The sequence below is a fragment of the Mustela nivalis genome (assembly GCF_964662115.1).
Source record: "Mustela nivalis genome assembly, chromosome: 1".
Taxonomy (NCBI): domain Eukaryota; kingdom Metazoa; phylum Chordata; class Mammalia; order Carnivora; family Mustelidae; genus Mustela; species Mustela nivalis.
The window spans coordinates 150470121-150480941 of NC_139020.1; the positions used below are offsets into that span (position 1 = coordinate 150470121).

The 10821-nt window shown below is 39.3% G+C and overlaps 1 pseudogene across 1 annotated transcript; it reads left to right on the top strand.

Annotated features, from left to right (window-relative positions):
* Positions 1-5204: 5204 nt before the first annotated feature.
* Positions 5205-5690, top strand: LOC309841156 (large ribosomal subunit protein eL21 pseudogene; annotated as a pseudogene). The gene has a single exon. The product of its transcript is annotated as a large ribosomal subunit protein eL21 pseudogene (transcript).
* Positions 5691-10821: the final 5131 nt, after the last annotated feature.

The window sequence follows — 10821 nt, forward strand, 5'->3', positions numbered from 1 at the left end:
AGAAGTCTTAATAATATACGTGGGATTTCACAATTATATCTAGTAGCTTTAAGAGAATTAGTCTGGGGGTGCCTGGGTGGTTCAGGTGGTTGAGTGTTTACCTTCAGCTCAGGTCATGATCCCAGGGTTCCCTGCTCCCTGGGGAGCCTACCACTACCCCTGCTTATGCTCTCTCTGGGCCTGTCAGATAAATAAATAAAATTAAAAAAAAAAAAAAGGGAGGGAGAGAGAGAGAGAGAGAGAGAGAGAAAAATGATTCTATCCTATAACCTAGTTTTTCATGACTCTTTGGCGCCACCTCCAGTGGACATTTCTAATTTACAAGTGAAGAAAAAAACTGTGTTAAACACACTTTAATTCTCTAAAATATGACTTTGAGATTATTTCAATTATAAACACGGGAAAATTAACTAACCAGGGTTTTAAAATCCTCATCATCATAATTATGAGCTATTTCACAAACAAAAAATGAAGAATATGACAAGTTTATTTACCACTCAGATTTAACAAAGTTAGTATTTGTCATATTTGCTTTGAATATTCTTTTGAAAAATATGCAAATCATTATTGGAAAAGTGAATCCAGTTTATGTTCCCTTCCTGACTGCATTTTCTTTACTCCCTTCCCAGTGATATCCACTATGCTATAGATAGTATGTATCTTTCTAGTCCATGTTTAAAACATATAAATAACACATTATTAATCATTCAACTTTATATAAGTATTGTACAGTTATTATTCTGAAACTTTCTTTTTTTAATCCAACACCATAGTTTTGATATCAAAATATATATTTATAAAATACATAGTATTCATATTAAATATATTTATATAAGTATATGTTAAAATATACAAAATATAATTTATATTAAACTGTATAGTGTATTTTACGCTGTTCAGTATTCTACTAAATGATTATCACTTCAGTATACCTTTGTAGCATGATTCCTTAGTAAAAGTCTTATAAGTAATATAGGCATTAATTATCTCATTGATAGAAATCTGCAAGTAGGATGTTCCATTGCTAGATTAGAGACTCAGCAATGTCAGGATGCAATTTGGCCTCCCTGGGATCCTTTTTGTCTTCCCCTGGTGGTCCTAAAATAACTGCCACAGCTGTGCTCTTGCTTGCCAGTCCAAAGCAGGAAGGGAAGGAAGGGGAGCAAAGAAGAACTCCCACTTTCTAGCCTTATTCTCTATAAGATAGCAACCACATTCCATCAGTGATAAGGCACACATTTTTTTAACTACTAAAAATCCCACAAATCCAACACTTAAAACTGAAAATGCTTTCTTATACCTTAAAATTTTTGTTTTATACTCTTAAAAATAGCCCTTTAAACTTAGACACAAAATTTTTAGAATTATATATTACTCTTCAGTACACAAAATACGAATATAGAAGTGAAATAAATTAGTTAAGGGTATTTTCAGGATGTCTTCTCACCAGAGTTCCACTCTAAATCACTTTTCAAATCAGCACCTTCCATCTCCATGTTTTTTCCCATAATGTTACCTTCTGTGCCCTAAAGAACAGGCTGTGTCTCATCTCCTCACAGAATGTTGAAGACCCATTCTGCAAGTTGTAATTCTAGTACTTTCTGCATCTTACAAGATGTCATAAAGGGTAGGTTTTCAGATCATGTTTGCACACATGCAGGGTTGACAAACCTACTATACCAGCCAGCCCATGACAGTGCTCGTGAGGTGCTATCCACTGTGAGAAGCCTGCCAGCTTTAGAAATGAAAGAATGATTGTGTGCCTTGGCATCAATGAAGCATGGTAGAACTTCCCTGGACTCTCACTCTTTCCCTTTGTTCTCATTGGCAAAGTTGTGGCCCGCCTGCCACTGCATCAATGCTGATAAGAAGAAATGAGATTCCAACTCGTACCTTGGATCCATCATACCGCAGTCACAAAACATTTCTGTGAGGGATAAATAAAATCAGGATTTTGTTAACTAGGAGGAATGGGTTACGGCTGCTGGCACTTTACCCTGTTATCCCTTCTTTTATTCACAGACATTGAACTCATCTCCAGTTTGCATTTTACAAAGCACAGGCCCTCTTGAACATGTGCATAGCCATAAGAGTTTCTCTAGGGTATATACTATCTACAGTGGGATTTAGCTGAATAATGGTGTACCCATATTTTCAGGATTTTTACTGTAAAATTTTCCAAATGTGCCCCAAACTAGAAAGTATAACAAACCCCATGTGTCCATCCCCTAAATTCATTTAACCATAGAGTTGTTTCATCCACCCCTTCCCTCCGTTGTATATTTTGCTGGAGTATTTTAAAGCAAATCCCGAACATTGTACCATTCACCTCTAAACATTTCAGTATGCAACTCAAAAAGAAATCTTTAAATATTTTCTTGTGTGACCACAATGCCATTATCACATCTAACAAAATGCAAATAATTATTTAATATTATTCAATTACCCAGCCATACTCAAATTTCCTCGATTGTAATAAAAATTCTTTTTGTAATTTCTGTTTAGAATCAAGATCAAACAGGATCCATTTTATTTGGTTGTTATGTCTCTTGTGTTTCTTATAAGTCTTTCAAGTCTTATGTTTCTCTTAATCTAGAACAGTCCCCTCCCCTTTTATTTTTCCTTTCATTGACTTGCTGATGAAATTAGAGTCTAATATAAAGTCCCTCTTTTGACATCTTGTGTATTGCTTCCTTGTGGACTGCATCCTTTACGCTCAATATTTACTGTGGACTAGGGATCAGTTTTAAAGGTTTGATTGCGTTATTATAATTATTTTTTAAAGATTTTATTTTATTTTTTATTCTTAAAGATTTTATTTATTTATTTGACAGACAGAGATCACAAGTAGGCAGAGAGGCAGGCAGAGACAGAGCGGAGGAGGCAGGCTCCCCGCTGAGCAGGGAGCCTGATGTGGGGCTCGATCTCAGGACCCTGGGATCATGACCGGAGCCGAAGGCAGAGGCTTAACCTACTAAGCCACCCAGGTGCCCCTAAAGATTTTATTTTTAAGTAATCTCTACCCCCAGCATGGGGTTCAAATTCACAACCCCCAAATCAGGACTTGCATGTTCCACTGACTGAACCACAGGTGCCCTGGTTTGATTTCATTATGACTTATATTTTTTTTCCTGATAATCCTCACTAAACGGGGCTTTGTACTTTCTGTACCCACATCAGGAGGCATGGGATGCTGGTTTCCTCACTTTTTGTGACTTTAAGATTGATCATTGAGTTTGGTTGGTGATGACCTGTTTTTATACATTTCCTATCAGTTTTTCTTGTAGTTGTTTTAGCAGCATTAATGACTAGTGCTTGAATCAGTTATTTCACTAATGGTTGAAACAAATTTCTAACTTGGATATGACTGTATTTGTTAACTAGAATCAGGGCTAAGCAAGTACCTCCTTAAATTTTCTACCTTAGGCCATAGATTCACCTTTCCTTCATCCTAGCCCTATCTAGAATTCTTCTGTACTGAAACAGTTTCCCTTATCCATTGGCTATTAGGTTATACTGGTTTTATTTGTATTAGAAAAGCAGAAATGTTTGGTTCTTTTCCTATAATTAACAATTTTCAGAGGAATAAGTTGATGGCCTGGCTATATCCAGGACTATTTCCTTTCTAAAAAAATTATTCTGAACTCATGACTTTTATATATTCAATATGTTTTAATCAACTGCAGTCCTTACCCTTTTTGAAATTAAAATTATTCCATGTGTGCCTGTGGAAGCACACAACCCCAATGTTTTGTTTTCTTTTTAATTCTACCACTCATTTAATCCCTTATTTAGCTGTTGTTATGTTTGTGTTTTAGATATACCCTCACGTTCTCCAGTATCTTTGCTCATCCTTGCTTCCTTTTTAAAGAAATAGTTATATTGAGATATAATTCATATATCATACAATTCATCCACTTAGAGTGTACAGTTTGGTGGTTTTAGTATCTCACAAAGTTGTGCAACCATCACCATTATATAATTCCAGAACATTTTATCACTTCCTAAAGAAACACTGCATGCATCACTGGTTCTCTCCTGGTCTCCCATGTCCGGCTCCTGGCAATCACTAACCTGCTTTCTGTCTCAAATTACTATTTGGGGATTGCCTCTTCTGGACACCTCACACAAAGAGAATCATACAATGTATGCCATCTGTGACTGACTTTTTTCACTTAACATGTTTTTAAAATTTGTCTGTTATTGTAGCATATATTAGCACTCCATTCCTTTTCATGGCTGACTAATATTCCCTTGTTTGTGAATACTGCATTTTGCTTATTAATTCATCAAGTGATGGCCATTTGGGTTATTTCCACTTTGAGGATGTTAAGAATAAGGATACTTTACCCATTTTATTTTATTTTTAACTTTTTTCAAATAATTTCCACGCCCAACATGGGGCTCTAATTCATGATCCTGACATCAGGAGTCATGTGTTCTACCAACTAAACCAGCCAGGTGCTCCTCTTTGTCCATTTTAAAGTTCTTAATTTTAAGAATTTAATTTTTAGGGGGGCCTGGTGGCTCAGTGGGTTAAAGCCTCTGCCTTCGGCTCAGGTCATGATCCCAGGGTCCTGGGATCCAGCCCTGCATCAGGCTCTCTGTTCAGCGGGAGAGCCTGCTTCCCCTCCTTCTCTCTCTGTCTATCTCTCTGCTTGCTTGTGATCTCTGTCTGTCAAATAAGTAAATAAATAAAAATCTTAAAAAAAAAAAAGAATTTAATTTTTAGGGCGCCTGGGTGGCTCAGTGGGTTAAAGCCTCTGCCTTCAGCTCAGGTCATGATCTCAGGGTCCGCATCGGGCTTTCTGCTCAGCAGGGAGACTGCTACCCCCTCTATCTCTGCCTGTCTCTCTGCATACTTGCGATCTCCCTCTGTGTGTCAAATAAATAAATAAAATCTTTAAAATAAAATAATATTTAATATTTTATTTTATTTATTTATTATATATTATTTTAAAGACTTATTTGTTATTTTAGAGAGAGAGAAAGAGGGAGAGAGAGCATGGGGGGAGGATAGAGAGAACCTCTAGCCAATTTCTCTCTGAACACAGAGCCCATGACCCTGAGATCATGACCTGAGCCTAAACCAAGAGTCAGTCACTAAACCAACTAAGCCACCCAGGCACGCCATCTATACTTTAGTTTAAAAAATTTTTGCTTTCCTTTCATCTGGAACAGCCATCATCCAGTAATTCACCAAAATGACCAACACAAAGGGAAAAAGGAGAAGTGCCCACTATATGTTTTCTAGGCCTTTTAGAAAACATGGAGTTGTTCCTTTGGCCACATATATGGGAATCTACGAGAAAGATGATATTGGGGACATGAAGAAAATGGACACTGTTCTAAAAGGCATGTCCCACAAATGTCACCATGACAAACTGGAAGAGTCTACAATGCTACTCAACATGCTATTGGCATTGTTGTAAACAAACAAATGAAGGGCAAGATTCTTGCCAAGAGTATTAATGTATGCATTGAGCATATTAAACACTCAAAGAGCTGAGATAGCTTCCTGGAACGTGTGAAGGAATAAGACCAGAAAAAGAAGGAAGCTAAAGAGAAAGGTACTTGAGTTCAACTGAAGTGCCAGCCTGCCCCACCCAGAGAAACACATTTTGTGAGAACCAGTGGAAAGGAGCCTGAACTGCTAGCCTGAACCCATTCCCTACGAATTTGTGGCATGATATATGTAAAGAAAATAAAAAACCTCAAGACAGTGTTAAAAAAATATTTAAAGATTTATTTAAGGGGTGCCTTGGTGGTTCAATCATTAAGTGCCTGCCTTCAGTTTAGGTCATGATCTCGGTGTCCTGGGATTAAGCCCTGCATCAGGCTCCCTGCTGGGCAGGAGGCCTGCCTCTCCTTCTCCCACTCCCCCCGCTTGTGTTCCCTCTTTCTCTGTCAAATAAATAAATAAAATCTTTAAAAAAATAAAAAAATCAAGAAAGAAATCGTGAGAAAGGGGGAGGAGCAGCAGGAGAGGGAGGGACAGAATCTGAAGCCGACTCCCTGCTCAGTTCAGAGCCTAATGCAGGGCTTGATCCCACAACCCCAAGATCATGACCTTAGCCAAAACTAAGAGTCAGTTGCTTAATCAGCTGAGCTACCCAGGGGCCTCTTAAAATTTTTAATGTAATCTCAACCCCCAATGTGGGGCTCAAACTCATGACCTTGAGATCAAGAATCTTATGTTCTTCTCCAAAGTAGATACCCAAATTGGCCAATAGACATATAAAAAAGTGTTCAACATCAGTTGGCATCAGGGAAATAAAAATCAAAACCACAATGAGATACCACCTCACAGTAGTCAGAATGGTTAAAATTAACTAGTCAGAAAATGAGAGATGTTGACGAGGATGCAGAGAAAGGGGAACCCTCCTACACTGTTGGTGGGAATGCAAACTGGTGCAACCACTCTGGAAAACAGTATGGAGGTTCCTCAAAAAGTTGAAAATAGAGTTAGCTACCCTATGACCCCCACAATTGCACTACTGGGTATTTACCCCCAAAATACAAATGTAGTGATTCAAAGGGCCACGTGCACCCAAAAGTTTATATGAACAGTGTCCATTCACAATAGCCGAACTATGGAAAGAGCCTAGATGTCCATCGACAGTTGAATGGATAAAGATGTGGTTCATATACACAATGGAATATTAAGCAGCCATCAAAAAACTGAAATCTTGCCATTTGAAATGACATGGATGGAACTAGAAGGTATCATGCTAAGCGAAATAAGTTAATCAGAAAAAGACAATTACATGATCTTATTGATACGTGGAATTTGAGAAGCAAGGCAGAGGCTCATAGGGGAAGAGAGGGGAAAATGGAACAAGATGAGACCAGACAGGGAGACAAACCACAAAAGACTCAGTCTCAGGAAACAAACTGAAGGTTGCTGGAGGGGAGGTGGGTAGGGGGATAAGGTGGCTGGGTGGTAGACATTGGGAAGGGTATGTGTTGTGGCAAACGCTGTATGTTGTGTAAGACTGATGAATCACAGACCTGTATCCCTGAAATAAATAATACATTAAATGTTAGTAATAATAAATAACTAAATAAATAAACCCTAGACACATGGGTTTGTTTCTGGGCTCTCACTTCGATTTATTGATTTTTATGTCTAATCTTAAGCCAGTATCATACTGTCTTGATTACCATTACTTTGTAGTGTGTTTTGAAATGAGGAAATGTGAATCCTCCATGTTTGTTCTTTTTTAAGATTGTTTTGAGCTTTTCAGAAGCTCTTATAATATGATGTGCAGTTTAGAATCAGGTTGTAAATTTCTACAAAGTCACCTGGGATTCTGAAAGAGAATGCATTGAATCTGTAGATCAATTTGGGGAGTACTGCCACCTTTATAACATTGTCTTCTGATCTTCTGATATATAAAAATATGGAATTTTTTCAATTTATTTAGATATCTTATGATTTTTTCAGCAATGTTTTATAGTATTCAACATATAATATATTTGTTTTATGAGTAGGTTTCTAAGAGTTATCTTCTTTTTTTTTTTTTTTTTAAAGATTTTATTTACTTGACAGAGAGGGAGAGAGAGAGTACAAATGGGCAGAGCAGCAGGAGAGGGAAAGGGAGAAGCAGGCTCTTTGCTGAGCAGGGAGTCTGATGCAGGGCTCGATCGTAGGATCCTGGGATCATGACCTGAGCCGAAGGCAGACGTTTAACTGACTAAGCCACGCAGGCAACCAAGTTGTATTCTTTTCGATGCTATTTCAAATGAAATTATTTTATTAATTTTATTTTCAGATTGTTCATCGAAAGTATATAGAAAAAAATTGATCTTGTTTTCTGTAGCCTTGATGAAAATAGAACTGTTTCTTATCTCTAATAGTTTTTCAGGTAATTCCTTAGGATTTTTTCTATTTAAGGCCACATCATCTGTGGGTAGAGATAATTTTACTTCTTCCCTTCCAGTCTGGATGCCTTCTTTTATCCTTGACCAATTTCCTTGACTAGAACCTTCTATTACAACCTTGAACAGAAATAACAAGGTGGACATCCTAGTCTTATTCCTGATTTTAGGGGGAAAACATCAAGTCTTTCTTTCTTTCTTTTTTTTTAAAGATTTTATTTATTTGTTTGTCAGAGAACACAAGCAGGGGGAGCAGCAGAGGGAAAAGCAGGCTCCCCACCAAGCAGGATGCCTGATGTGGCATTCTATCCCAGGACCCAGGGATTATGACCTGAGCTGAAGGTAGACACTTAACCAACTGAGCCACCCAGGTGTCCCAAAATCCAGTCTTCCGCCATTAAATATGTAAGTTGTTAAATATGTTAGTTGTGAGTTTTTATAGATACTCTTTTTAGACAAGATTTAATTTAATTTATTTATTTGAGGGAGAGAGAATGAGGGAGAGAGAGCATGAGAAGGGAGAGGGTCAGAGGGAGAAGAGCCCAATGTGGGACTCGATCCTGGTACTCCAGGATCATGACCCAAGCCAAAGGCAGTCACTCAACCAACTGAGCCACCCAGGTGCCCTATAGATACTCTTTTGTCAGGTTCCTTTCTGTCCCTGTTTGTTGAAGTTTGTTGCGTGTTTTGTTTTCCTGACAAGGTGTTGAATTTCATCGAACACTTTTTTGTGTCTATTGAGGTGATCATGTGATTATTTTTTCATTTTAGTGATATGATACATTAAAATAATAAATAAATAAAATAATTATATTAAACCAAACTCACATTCCTTGGATAAATCTCTCTTGGTCATGGTGCACTATTTTTATATATTGCCACTTGGTTTGCTAGTATTTGAGGGGCTATGCACTTTAATTCCTACTTTTAGGTTTTAAATTCACCAATAAAGAATGAACCTGTAAAACCCTAGGCAACCCACCCCTGACTGCAGTAATGGCAAAACCCCAGGCCATGTTCTCTGTACCCCTGATCTCACTGTATAGCCTCGGATGAGCCATGTACCAACCCTCCAGGACTTGTCAGTAATAAACCTTATTTTTTTCCCCCAGCATTTCCTCATGGCTGTTGCTGACTTGCATCTTGTAGTCGTAAGAACCACAGGAGCTGGTCTGGCCTCCACACTGGGGAAATGGCATTGCCCCCAGGCATGTCTAGCCAGGACCTTCTCTCTCTATAGGTTGGCACTAACATGAAATAAATGGCTACTGGGAAGCTTTGGTTTGTTAACTCTGACATCTGGTTGCTCTCACGTGCAGTATGTGTTGCCTGTTTTTTTGTTTTTGTTTTTTTTGTTTCAGTGTTAAGTCATGCTTTCTTGTTTCTTTGCATGTACCGTAATTTTTTTCTTTTGGTCAGAAACTGGACATTTCCGATAATATCGTAGTAACCCTTCCAATAGGGCTTGCTGTTGTTACTTGCTTGTTTATTTGTTTAGTGACTGGCTGCATCATTTTAGCATACTCTCCTCTCTCTCCACCCTCCCCTTCACCTGTGGTAAACCTCTAATGTTGCCCTCATTGTCCCTAGTCACTCTGGGATGTGGACGTTTTGGCGGGGCTTGCTTTAATATCTCTTCCTTGGACCGCACTGCTGTTAGACTCCACTAAATTGCCCACTGGTTACTCTATTATTTTTGATAAAGGCCTGGTGCAAAAATTGCTCTCCAGATGAAACCAGTGCAATTCAGGCTCCTTTGACAGAATAGAATTGTTTTTTAAAGACTTTGTTTATTGTGGGATACCTGGGTGGCTCAGTAGGTTAAGCGTCTGCCTTCAGCTTGGGTCATGATCCCAGGGTTCTGGGATCAAGCCCATATTGGGCTCCCAGCTCGGTTGGGAGCCCACTTCCCCCTCTGCCTTTGCCCTTCTCCCTTGTGCTCTCTCTCTCTGTCTCTGTCTCGCAGAAAAATAAGTAATTCAAATCCTTTTTTTCCCCCAAGATTTTACTTACTTATTTATTTTTAAAGAGAGAGAGAGGGAGAATGTGCTGAGGGAGGAGCAGAAGGAGAGAGAGGATCTCAAGCGGACTCCACACCAAGCGCAGAGGACTGAGCCAACAGAAGGCTTGACCTCAAGCCCCTAAGAGCATGACCTGAGCTGAAGTAAAGAGCCAGACACTCAACCTACTGAGCCATCCAGGTGCCCAGACAGAATGGTTTTTTGAGAGCGGTATTTGAGTTTATTCTGATCCCAGATAGGCTCTTCCCTGCTCCCTTTCCCAGGTTTTCTAGCTGACCTATACTTTGCCTGTATATCTAATAAATATGTCATTCTCCTTTTAGTTGCCTGTCACCACAATCTCCACTGTTTTTGAGAGAACCCTCAAGCTTGAACTTCTCCGCATGGATAGAAGATGAAGTCAGTGCCTTTGGGAAGAGAGTAAGAGCTTTCTTTTTCATCCTGCTTCTTTCCTTGGGCAAAATCTCTGAGCCATTACTCCAAAGGGGGGATAGGAGACAGTGGCACACTTCTCTCCCAGTGTTGCTCTTGCCATAGGAATTGAGCACTCAGTAGAGAGGGGGTAGTAACATCACATCTTCCTGGCTTGCCTCTTCCGGCTTGAAACCACTGCCTGGTGAGCAGAGGTGAGGACAATCAGAGCTGTGGACTCCAGAGGTACCACATCCAGGGTAGAGCCTCAGTCCTGTGAATGAGAACTGGGCAGAAGAAAGGAGCCCTCATTTCTCAGTGACACTCACAAGAAGTAAGCCTCCACAAAAGATTGTGGGGGACCAGACAGAAATGTTGATCCTGCTGTGTGTAGGAAATAGCCCTCCAACTGGGGGGAGAAGGAGTGCTGTGTTCTTTCTTGGCTGTACTGGTCCTGAGTGTTCATCTTGCTCAGTGGGAGTGGGGTAAGGAGGAGTAGGTCTCAGCT